Source organism: Dryas octopetala, chromosome 2 (genome assembly GCF_963921425.1).
Source record: "Dryas octopetala chromosome 2, drDryOcto1.1, whole genome shotgun sequence".
Taxonomy (NCBI): Eukaryota; Viridiplantae; Streptophyta; class Magnoliopsida; order Rosales; family Rosaceae; genus Dryas; species Dryas octopetala.
Window position 1 is genome coordinate 19,792,481 of NC_141367.1, and position 14,087 is coordinate 19,806,567.

Below are 14,087 nucleotides of genomic sequence, written 5' to 3' on the forward strand. Positions count from 1 at the left end.
ATTTTTGAGGCTTGGTTGGCTCTATATATGCTAAGATAAAGGTGTACAGTGTACTTTGAATGGACCAAGACAATGAGAGATATTCAAAAGCAGTAGCAATTTCCAGGAAGGAGCTTGAGAGTTGCATATATATGTAGATATTACAAGGTTTGTCATATAGTGACTAGTAAAAGTACACCAAGCTAGGACGAGCAGCAGACGCAAAAAATCTCCCCATGATCTCATAAAATAATAAGCTAATTAGGTAATCCAGTGACGCTACATGGTTGAAGCAGCCAAACGTACTATATATAGCTTTGACAATTGTTTGTGGATAAATCCACATGGATTCAATGGTCAAACACAGACCAACACGTGGCACACCAGGTCCCATTTTTGCTCAGACTCTTTGATGGTCAACTTGGTCAGACCCAGCCATCTATATCATCATCTCAGCTTAGCAACGCCAACAGCATGTACATATGAGATCGGCTCTTATCTCCGAATTACCCATATCCGATCCGAATCGACATTGGGATCCACTAAGAATTCGAGAGATCATCTTTTTCGGCACCATCAGTTCGGCTCGGATCTGGAGATCATCTTTCTCCAGTCACACCTCGACCATTGGTTCGGCTCGGCCCGGCCCAATGACCGATCACGATCAGACGTGCTTCGACAATCTTGTCACCACCGGATCACCTCGACCATTGGTTCGGCTCGGCCCGGCCCAATGACCGATCACGATCAGACGTGTTTCGACAAATCTTGTCACCACCTGATCATCTCAACCATTGGCTCGGCTCGGCCCGGCCCAATGACCGATCACGATCAGACGTGCTTCGACAATCTTATCACCACCGGATCACCTCAACCATTGGTTCAGCTCGGCCCGGCCCAATGACCGATCATGATCAGACGTGTTTCGACAATCTTGTCACCACCTGATCATCTCAACCATTGGTTCGGCTCGGCCCGGCCCAATGACCGATCACGATCAGACTTGGATCTCCACGTCACCACATCAACTCAGTTCATTCCATTCCCAGTTCGGATCGGCTCGGCTTTGGTGATCATCATCTCAAATCCTAGTTGCGGCCGGATTTCACTTGAGGGGATCACTGCACTACCTACCTGATCGGCTTGGCCGACTTGTCTAAAATCCGATCCGATCCGATCATACATGAGTTTCACGTCTACACGTGAGGACATGTGTTCGGATCAGCTCGGCCTCCCACCGCCATTCTAAAGAAGATCACGTTGGGGCAAACCGTCATACTCAAGTGCACCTGACATGACTCTCTGACAGATGAGACATTCCAGCTCACAGCCATGACTATTGGGGCATTCCACCTGATCTTCCATCCTTGCATTCAATGCAGCATTGAATGCAAAGGAGGTGAGTAGCTGTGCATGCTGCTATTCATGACCGAACGCGTGGATCCCCCTCAACCATTCATCCACATGCAGGTAGCTTACTCTCCACAACTTCCCTTGTCTATATAAACCAACTTATATGCACAAAGCCAAGGATCCCAGCCATCACAAAACAAACACTTGCACAAACTTTGGCTTACCAAAAACACACTTGAACCTTTGAGAAAACCCATAACATTTGCCTTGTTCTTCCCATTCTCCCAAGTTCATCCCCTGTTCTTTCTCACTTTTATTCAAACACCACCAAACACACATCACTGACTTCATCATCGGAGCGTGTTTGGCTGGTACCACAACGGTCCATCTCCTTTGGTTTTGTGTTCATTTGCAGGAAGATCCCAATCAACATCTCACGTCATCATCCAGCAAGACTTCGGATCAGCCAGGTCACTATCTCTAAGTTGCTGCATCTATCTCACGGAAATTTGCATCAACAACAATAACCTTTTTCTGTACGAGGCTTTCTTTGGTGCTGACACCGTATATTGTACATCCGACATTTCATATTACATATGGGTCCGTACTGTAGTACAAATTTTTATGTAATTTTGTTTGTAGCTCACAAACCGTATAGCGATATAACAATAGAGTACGTCGATTTTGTTTTCTTGTTAAAGAGTCTGGCAATATGTAAAATTTTGATATAGTTTGACAACATTGTTATGTCGTCAGACTATGAGTACATTGGTACCCCCTTCATGAGGCATACAGTTGTATAAATACTAGATGCATATGGACAGGTTAATAAAATATCAAACAACAGCTTATATGCCACTCAAATAATTAGCTTGTCATATTGGTCAAAGAACAGCTTATATGCCACTCAATTTTATATAAGCATTCTGCTATCAAATATCAATGGTATTCCCATTAAGTTGAAGAGCTAGTTGGATTATAAAAGTACCCTACTTGTATAGAAGTTAAGGAAATTGAACCAGCTCTGGCGTCCAAAAATGGCAAAGTATGTAATTAAGGAATCAAAGAAACAGAGGAACAAGGCAACTCTTTCCTTCTTTGATTAAATTCACAGCAAGACAAAGGAAATAACATAATTTAAATCAGATGGGGAGTTGAAACCCAATCAAATGATATTGAGTACTTCAATCTTCAAAACTGTTGAGTAACCTCTTTAAAAAACATAAACACACTTGTGCGGTTGTGCCTACTCTTTCCAGATGTACAAGTGGTTTCTTAATCCCTCTTAATAATTAATCCATTACGATCATCCTTTTCATGGTACGTTTTGTTGATATAAACAAACATTATAATTTTTAATTCTTTTCAAAATGATTGATAAATAATAGTGACTTAATGATAAATCACATTATATCAGATAAAAAAATGAAAATGATCTTATATTTAACAGATAGATCGAGCTTAGGTTTCCAAACATTTATAACCCCAAGTTGCATTTATTTAAATCAGTCAATTCTCATAAATCGTAATCAAGTCAACTAATTCACAATTTAAATAGACTAATATTTTGTTAGTTTTGATCCACTAGCTAGAGAGTAGTTCTATTTGCACCCATGGCAAGAAAAAACAAATCCATAATGCCAATGACAACAAATATCCTTCTTTCGTGTATCAGAATGGTCTTTTTTTTTTTATCATCAACGACCGACAGTTATGCGAAGCAAAAAAAAAAAAAACAACAGGCAATTATGAGTTTTGAACTTAGGACCTTATCTCATAAAAGAAAGGCTGTATACTACCACTAGACCAAATGTGATTGGCCGATATTAAAGAACTTATTACTCTACATTCAAGACAAGTTTGATTCGTATTCCCTTCATTTCCTCTTAACTTAAAAAAAAAATAAATAAAAAAATAAAAAAAAATCATAATGCTAATTCTACCCTTATTAACTTAATTTTTGAAAAACAAATTCAGTTCATCCCTTCCCTGCCATCGTGATCGAAAGGAAAGAGAGTAGAATCTCCACTCCCCCTTGATATGGAGAGCTTCCCCTTTTCCCTTGGCTCTCCCCCCCTGGGTGGAGCCATTAATTTTTTTCTGGAGGGGCCAAGAATTCAAAAATATTAAGTGGGGGGCCATTATATAATTTTTCTTAAAATTTTTATAAAAATTATAAAAAAATTTCTAAAATATGTATATAGTTACATGTGGGTTAAGGGGGCTGAAGCCCACGTGTAGCTCCGTCCCTAGTCTCCCCTCTTTTGTTATCACGGTCCTTTTAGCACAACTATGGTCAAGGAGGCTATGGCGACAAGGGATATATAAATGAATTTTTTTGGTAAAATCCGAAATTAAAAAATCTTTTATGACAAGAAGTTAGAAGAATTTTAAGAGGAGTTACATGTATTGAGTAATTTATTGGGTGAAAATTTATAGAATCAACCATTATTTCACTAAACAATTAATAAAAAAAAAACAATATTCACTAAACAAAATACATTTTAAAATAGTTCAACCGAATGATGTGATCCAGTTTTCAAAACTTCTGATGAAGATAATGGATTTTGTAGTGTAATAGATTGGTTTAAAAAAAAAAACAAAAAACAAAAACTATAAGCTTTCATGAATTTATCATTGAATTTAATTAGTGTGATAGAAAAATAAAAGTCAACAATGTTGACTGACATTATTATATTGTTCAAGGGTCAAGGAAAGACGCATGTGAGTGCGTATGTGGTACTGTCCAATAAAAAACAAGAAAAAACAAATGATTGGTGGGTGACTCAGTCATACGATTATGATCAAATACCTTCCAGTAAATCATAAGAAGATGGCGCGCGCTCTCAAGTCTAAATCCCAGGACTTTAGCGCCACTTAAGTCCCCAGCACTAGTACGCCATTCTCTTATCCACACACACTTTGTTTGAACGTGTAATCCTATAAAACTATACGAAAATTATTTATGTCAATCATATGCTAAAAAATTTTCATGCATAAAGAATTCTTTTATAAGATCTCAAATTTCTAAATAGAATCTCATTTCAAATTAGCTTCTTATACAAAATTAACAAAAAAAAAATTCATATAGAATTCCCTTAGACTAAGGGGGTATCCCCAACTTAGATTTCATTAGATTTTAAAAGTCCAATGAAATTTAGGTGTCCCCAATTTAGATTTTAATGGATTCCAATGAACTTTAGGTGTCCCAAACTCAGATTTTAATGGATTCCAATGAAATTTAGGTGTCCTCAAAAAGTCATGGATTTCATTAAGTGAAGGATTTTAATGGATTTTGATGGATTTTGATAGATTCTATGGATTTTAAAATTTATTAAACTCCTTTAAAATCTGAGTTGGGAACACCCCCCTAAGTGTATGCAGATAATCTGAATATAAATAATATATTTACTCAACACTACTAACTACCAAAAATATTTTTTTTTTGGCGATCCTTACATTTACAAGTATTAAATTTACTCATCATCTTTTTACTAACAATCAATCATTTTAATATTCTTTTTAGTTATAAGCTGATACTTAAGTCGGCCCCTCATGTTTTTTCATGGTACATATATAGCATGTAGTTATTATAAAATTAATTGATAAGGCAATTCTTTGTTTCCTTAATGTGAGATTTCTTTCTCAACAATATATATATATATGTGGTCGATTAGCTAATATAATACAATTAATATTAATGAATGAAACCCTGGCCAAAAAAAAATAATAATAAATGGAACATATGCATGATACAAATATATATATAAATATAGTTTCATTCATGCAATTATGGAGGTCATAACTAAGGATTAATTTGAGGAGAAAGCTTTCTGCGCTCTCCTATTATGTAATTCACACTCCTACACGCTTGTAAACTTAAGCAACGTCATTGTAATCTAAGAAGTGCAAATAACACTCTACTTTACATATCATTGAAAGTTGTATGATATGTTGCATTTGAACATACAATTAATGAAACTAAGCGTGCATTTGTATGTATTGTAGATATGTAATGTGTCCTTACACCATCCTGTGAATTATATATTAAAATGACGTTATACTTACATAAATCATACGTACATAATCTTAATTGAAAACACACAATGTTATGTTTTGACTATTTCATGAATGACGTACAATTAAATATATATGTATGACTCAATTATAAGATGATCAAATGCTTACATAAACTTCAATAATTTTTTTTTTAAATGTTCAATTTTGAATTATGTTCTTAATTCCTGGCCAAAAAAAAAGAATTATGTTCTTTAAAAAAAAAAAAACATTGACTGTACGGACAAATGGTGACAATCTATGCATAAGAATTGGCATGTTGAGCAGAATTTTAAGCGAAAAAAAAAAAAGATAGATAAACATAGATAGGAATAGAGAGAGAGAGAGAGAGAGAGTCCATTTGAAAAAGTATAGTTGAATTTTGGAAATTAGAAATACAGTAAATTAATTTTATACCTTGTCTACCCAATTTCATTGAAATAATTGGTCAATGACTCAATAAGCAACTTGATCATCTCATGATTATAATCTTTCAAATCAAGCAACAGTACTATCGAATATGCTCATTGCCCCACCAGGCCGGCCACCAGGGTGGCAATTTGAATAACATATTTATATATATATAACGTACTATTTATTTATTACAAGTAGATAGAAAAACCAATATTTGCATGCTTGGTCAACGAGAAACTTCAAGAATTTTAAATTTGGTGGCAATTATATATGTATATATAAAACGCTATCTAGCCTTTAGTCAAATCTACATATATGACAGGAAAGATGCACACGTACGTCTGTGTTGTGTTGTATTGTTCAATGAAATCAGCGCTGCGCATCTAGCTATTATTGAAGCAGTCTCAATAGCTATTATTGAAGCAGTCTCAATATATCGTTGACTTACATAGTTACATTCGATCTGGTTCTGCCTGCCGCTGTCAATTTGGAAATCTAGTTCATAAAAAGTCCAACATCAATATATAGAAACTTCAAACTTGCATATCGATCTCTTAACCCTTAATTAATTAACGGTTCGTTCACTTGTTAGGTGATTCATATTACATATATTATTTTAACTGACTTGTAATTTAAAATTATGAAAGTGTCACTTGAAATTAGTTCAAGCAGTGAAAGTGAATGACGGGGGTCTGATATGATTGGTCCAAAATTCTAATTAATTCTCTCAAATGTAATGCATGAAAACAAATTTATAAGAATGTAAGAATGTAAGAAGTGACTCGAAAAAAAAAAATGAAACATTGAATTAACTTATAAAGAATTAACCTATATTGTTTAATGTAATCTATCCAAAGCACTCATTTAAGCTATTCGATTATTTATCCAAATAGCATCCAAATTGTGAAAACTTAATAGTTCCAATGGTTATTCTCACACCCAAGATTAAGGTTTTAACTTTGAGTTAATTAGAGATACATCTATTTATGAGGCTCAATTTGATATTACCTCATCCTTTTGATATACACCCATTTTTGAATTTGCCACATAGGATTATATATTTTCTGCAGAAAATTCATTTTGTGATTTTCTCTTTTACCCTTTGGGTTAAAAAAGGTAAATTTTATTTTTGTCAATTAATGCCTTATTTCAAGGTGTTGTCATAATTTGTTTTTGCAATCAATTGTCATTAATTTATGAAGTTGAATATTAAGATTTTCCATTTCTAGTTTTCGTTTTCAAATTTCAAAATAGGTCTAATCTTGTCCAATTTAGTGTATTACCATATAGAAGAAACGTCTTCTACTTATTGCAAACATCATTAAGCTTCCTTCTCACATGTTCTTTAGGTTAATTGCAATATTCTAAAATTCAATGGAGAGTACTATCATTGCAAGATGTCGTCTCGGCCAAAAAACAATAGTTGTTCCATTTTTTCTCTAGGTAAGTAACTTATTATTTTGCTTTGTTGTGTTTGTGATTTCTTCGACCTTCTTCTTCTTCTTTGATCTTCTTTTTCTTTTATTTTTTTTCATCATCAATCTTCGATCTTCTTCTTCTTTCTCCCATCTTTTTCTTTGATCTTTTTTTTTTTTTTTCAACACCAAGCCCTCTATGATTGTTGGTTTTTTTTTTTTCTTCCACATTTTTCTACCTGAGTAAGAGGTGATGAAACCATTGGTATATATACCTCAAAAGGAGGTTGGATTTAGGCGGATAGGTATCTTCTTCTTGACCTGAGTGATATGTATCTTCTTATTTTTCTTCTTTTGTTTTATGTACCTAAGTCCAAGGTATTAGTATTTGTATTTATATATCTTAGTGCTATATTTGTATTGTGATGGATTTGTTATATTTTTATTATATATTTATTGTTTTTTTTGTTTTTTAACCCAAAGTGGAGGCTTACTGTATTAATTTTTATAATCTATATTATAGGTATATTATATGTATATTGGGTGTTTAATTTTTTTGTATTTAAGTATTTATATGTTGATGTGAACTGGTAACAAATGTTTTTTGAATTGGATGCATGAATCATGAAATTTCATCAATAAAAACATTCAAAATTAGGAGTAATAAATGCCTCAAATTATGGACATTTAAATATTACTCAAATTAGAGCAATGACATCTTTTGTAAATATCCACAAATTAATGCCTAAACTATTATCTGACGTGGAAAAAAAATTATCACACACATTTATTTACCTACTAGGCCTATTCTAAAATGGAGTATTGACAATAGATGTATATCTAAAAGACTCTTTAACTTTCCTATAATACCTCTCCATTTTAACAATTTTTTTACAAAAATAAAACTAACAACAGCATCTACGAAATTAACAATTTTTCCATGATATCCAATGTTGGGTGTATATCATTTTGTAAAAAAAAAATATATATATATATATACTCTTATCTATTTTTAATATTATAAAGTCAGAAAAATAGTTTGGTGTTATAGATTTTACAAAAATTAAGATTGTCTAAAGTACCATTCATTCAACAAAATAATCACATAAAAACAATCTAATTAACAAATAAGAATATAGTTATAAAATACAACCATTAAATAAAAAATGACAATTGACACATACAGAGCGCGTGGTAAGAGGCTAAAATATATAAAGAAAAAAGTAGTTATGGTGAAATTTTAAAAATTTTATATTTTAGAGGCAAAATAGTACAATATAATAATTAAAAATTGAAAAAAAAAAATACAAAATTATATCTTCATTTTCAGCCACCCACTTTGCTCCTCCACTCTTTTTTTAGAAAAAATAAATTCTTTTTAAAAGACTCACTACAACTTAAGAGTCAATTGACACATGTCAAGAGACTAAGTAAATATAGAGAGAAAAATAGTACGTACTTAGTGATGCATCTTGTAAGTGTAACTGTGTAAGTAAGAGACAGGGCTAAAAGAAAAGTAGGCAATGTTGTACGTAAAGGCATCATGGTCATGGTACATTGTATATGAGAGAAATACCAATATTGATTAATTTGATTTGACTATTAGAGATATTTTATCCGGCCACGAATTTCTTTGATTCATCAACTGTCTCATAGACTTATAGACTTATAGTATGAAAATCAGACTGCGGTCCCATCCATGTTTGGAAAATAATTTATTTAGGTTTAACTTTTTCAATTGACTAAGTGCGCGCATTTAATTTCTACCCAATTTCCCATGTCCTGTTTAATTTAATGTTGCCCTAGTCATCCCACTTTCTTCAATATCTATTCTTTTTTTTTTTTGGCCAAGTCTTCAATATCTATTCATGTTGACGAAACCCTAACTTCATTTTATATTCGTCAGTCATCGATCATTAATTCATTACTTAGTTGATGGCTCTTCTTTTCGCTTGTCCTTCATGGCCCAGTTACTTTCATCGTTATTAATTTACGTTAATTTTGAATATACCAGTCATTCATTTAATGTCTCCGGCCTCCATCTTTTCCAAGCAACCTGGTCTACGTACCTAGCTGATAGAGACATTTTGCCTGATTGTTTTTCCAGAATAATGCTATTTCTACCGTATCACATTGTTATTCACTTTTTATAGTTAATGTTAATTATATTTCTTATAAAAATGAGATCCACTTGCATTTATAGGTGGATTTTATGCAGATTTTACCTTTATAAGAAAGAAAATATGATCAACAATTTGGTTAAAAAAAATTAATACAAATGAATTTTATTATTGTTCCTTTTTTTTTAACTGCGTTATAAGCATTCTTCTTTTGCGCTCTCGTACTTATCTGTGAGCTAGAGTACTGTAAATATAACACTACCTTAATGAAAACAATATTGTTTTCATTCTTTCATAAAAGTGCAGGAGGTATTAGCCTATTAGGTATTTGGAAACTGTAAATAGCATTCCCTTTTATTTCCTTGACTTTTCGCAAACTGCTAGTCAATCAGACAGTAGTCACTACAATTAATATATTACATATTAACACCTACACGCATGCATTCACCTTAAAGAGAGAAAATAAAAGAAAGCTTTCTTTCATGTATGGCACGTTTGTTTTGCACTATAAAACTATATTTTATGGTCATTACTAGCCATCACATCATTGATTTATCTTATATATATATATATATATATATATAGAGAGAGAGAGGGATATATGGCTTTTCTATTCACCGTTCTAATTTGACCCAACAAAAATTATGGTCCGGTTGGTATTCTACTCAAATTTTTTTTTTTTCAAAAATTAAGATTTTTTTTTAAATGTGAGTTTTCAAAATTAATTTTAAAAATTTAAAAACTTGTTTGGTATAAAATTTGAAAATAATTTTTAAATTTAAAAAATGATGACAGCTAAGAAAGAAGGAAGTATAAAAAAAAATGATGTTTTATCATGCATGTTTTTAAATTTTTTTCAAAATTTTTTTTTCGAAAATGGTCTACCAAACATATTTTTTTGACTAAAATTTATTTTTTTGTTTAAAAAAAAAAATTTTGAATAGAATACCAAGCCCTAAAGTTTACTTTGATATATATAGAGATATATTCATCTGGTGAGCAGGGATTAGATCGAGGGGACAATATATTCTTAAATAGGGGCAGTCGCGACCTTCTCTTACATAAATGACTCGATCTCTTCAATTTTGGTAGAGATGGTCGCATTACAACTACTCCGAAGAAAAAACTTCTTAGAGAGATGAGCGTGACATCAACATGAGTGTATGATTTAATTGTCTTAATTGGTACAATGGTTGGGTAAAGAGACTTGTAAATGGGATGAAAGCAAGATTGTACGTACTTCATCAAATTAGATACCAAGTGAATTTTATAAGTTGTGAAATCTGTATTGTACCATATTGGACAAAGAAGATGACTTGTAAATTGTAATGCTCTTTTGGGTTAATTTCATTCAGGTTTACCATATTGATATATATGCTTTTGACCAAATTAAGCATATTAATTCCAAATCGATTAAGAAGAAACTGAAGCTTTATTTTATAGATCGAGCATGATTCAGTACGTTTATCTTGGCGCCATCACATATGCATGCATATGTTTCGTCTACTGGCATTTTGAGAACCAATCAAAGTCCAAACAAAGCTATTTGATTATTAACTGCATATAGACATGTAAAGAGTGTACAAGGACGACCATACAGACTATATATATGTATAAAGCATTTTGAAAAAACGTGTCTGCATTAAATAGAAGAACAAATCAAACCACTGATTGATATTCGATTGAGAAAATCAATGGCATTAGGTAAATTTGTTCTTGAATTCAAAAAATTCTAGATGTCTAAGTGTTGAATGTTCTATATATAATCTTATCCGTGGTTTTTTTTTTTTTTGAAAATGAGAGCAGTTTTGCTCACCTCCTTTAACTCAGGTATATGCTCACCTCCCATCTAAAATACTGCCACGTGTTTAAAAAACTAACCATGAGTTAACTATTGTATTTAATTATTTATGATGTTATAATGATGAGAGAGAAAAATAATTTGACAACTCCTTTCTTATTTTATCCTTATCTTTTATTACTCAACTTTTTTTTATCACCCGTTAATTTCTCTTTTCTCTTTTATTTAATTATTTCTAATAATTTTTACTTCTTTTGTTTTTTTGCTCTTCTCCAGTACGCCTCTAGTATTCAAAAAATCACATCCTTTTTTTGGGTCTTCTCATGTATATACATTTATCTATTTTTTTAATTAATTAAAAAATAAAAATATTCTAACAACACATTTGCAATTCGAACAAAAAACTCATTTGCAAAGTTTAATCTAAAATGTTGGCCAAACAAAAATCTAAAACAACTCATTTACATACATAGAAAATCCAATAAAAAAGTTACATGAGTTCAAAAAAAAAAAAAAATTATGTCGTTGCAACTATTCTTATCTCTTCAAATGCTGCAACACCTTGGATTGACTTAAGAATTTGTTTGATCTGAAAAGGTCATGTATGAGACAAGAAAGAAGAATTCTTAGGCAAAAAAAAATGTGTTGTTGGATTATTTTTTTTAATTAATTAAAAAAGTAGATAAAAGGTGTATACATGAGAAGACCCAAAAAAATTGGATGTGGTTTTTTGGGTATTTGAGGCATACTAGAAAAGAGCAAACAAAACAAAAGCAAAAATTATTAAATGCATGTGGTTTTTTAGATACTAGAGGCGTAATGGAGAAGAGCAAAAAAACAAAAGAAACAAAAATTATTAGAAATAATTAAATAAAAGAGAAAATAAAAATTAATAGGAGGTGAGCAGCAGAGAGATAAGTGGAAAAAAGTTGAGTAATAAAAGATAAGGATAAAAGTAGAAAAGAGTTGTCAAATTATTTTTCTCTCTCATCATTATAATATCATAAATAATTAAATACAATAGATTAACTCATGGTTAATTTTTTAAACACATGGCAGCATTTTAGATGGGAGGTGAACATACACCTGACTTAAAGGAGGTGAGCAAAACTGCTCTCTTCTAAAATGTCCTTTACAGTGACGTATTCATAATTAGTGGTCTTTTGTTGGAAGTGTTCATCCTTTAAAATAAAAAACGAAATAAAAAATTATTGTCAAATGGTTTGGGATGAAGAAAATGAGGAAATCCATGTTTTTCTATCTTTTTAACGATATATATCTAGGTTCATGCATGCAGCATGCCTAGTCATGATCCATTAAAATAAAATGAGAGTGAAAATAAGACTTCAATTAAGAATTAAAGAAAAGAATAAATTCTATTGTGTTAAAAATTACTGTAGAACTCGAGTATGAGTCTCAGACTCTCAGGGCTTTGGGACTCGAAGCCCAGGGTTTGGGTTCACATGCACAAGCCTAAGGTATGCGACTCAATGTTAGAGGTGTATAATGGGCAACCTCATGTCCCGATACGAGTCCGACCTGTTTAAATTGGGCTAAGCACAACCCGAACATTCAGGTCAGATTGAGCCAAGGGTTTTGAACCCATCAATGGAGGGCGGCTCGAGCCCAACACCTCAAACTTTACGTGAAATGTAAATATTGCTATGGACATTTCACTAAAACTTACATCATCCAATACCACATGAGACATAAAGCATGTTTTAAAGTCTTAATTAGATATAAAAAATAACTAAGTAGAAATGATTTTTAGGTTTATTTTCTTCAATTTAGAAACCCAAAGTCAGGCTAGACCGAGCCGTTTTTAAACAATCAAATTGTTATTTTAATGATAAAAACGAAATTCAATCAATTCATAAAATAACTAGTTTAGTGGTTTTTATGAATTGATTGAGTTTCGTTTTTATTATTAATATATTTGGCGTATGTGTCATTTAATTAAATATTTTTTTAAAACAAATGAGACTTTATGGTTTAATGGCACTACATTTGTGTTCTTAGGGCCTAAAATCACATTAAACCCCACTTCAAGTATTTATATATATAATTTTATCCAGGTGTGGACGAACGAACGTGCTGCCGAGCGCTCAGTAGTCCATTTTTTATAACAACGCTCGGCACCGCTTCCGCCGCCGATTTTTTAGGATATTTTCCTGACGGTTTACCTCATACCCTCCAAGGGTGTGAAATGAGATTTGTGAAGGTTTTATGTTAAGTTTTAACTCCGAAATTTTGGGAGAAGAAGAAAATGGCACTGCCGAGTGCTCGCCGCTGGTTGCAGACGTCTGCACCTGAATGAGCCTGTATATATATTAAATAAATACAATTTAGTTAAACGAGTAATCAGAGTAACAAGTAATCAGAGTGTCCTTTTAAGGTTCGACACAAGCACAAAACGAATTTGAATGGATCCAACACTCAATTATTAAATACACCTGCCGAGCATGGCCCGAAGCATGATTGAGCCTACTTAAACGAGCAGACCCAACTCATTGTACACCTTTACTTAATGTAAAAGACTTTAGGATCAAGGTATGAAGTTTAACGTTTGGTGCTCAAAGTTTGTCTTTGGGGTCTTAGTTCTTGAGTTTTGCGCCTTTGAATCTGTAGCTCAACGATAGATATTTGAGTTGGGGTTCTAAGTCCAAGGCTCAAGACTAGATTCCAATGCTCGAGGCTCAATGTTTAGTGATCAAGGTTCAAAGCTTAAGTCTCAATGTTTGAGGTTTAAGGCTAAGAGAAATGGGTTCAAGCTCAAGCTTGAGGCATGAGGTGCTTAATAATAGTAGAGGTATCAACTATTATCTCAACTTTTGGTCCAACTAATTTGGCAGATAACATATCAGTTTCTTACTTGTCATAAATAAATGAGGTCTAGTGTGGGTCCATAAATGAAATACTGCGACATAAGTTGATATATATTTTTTTAAG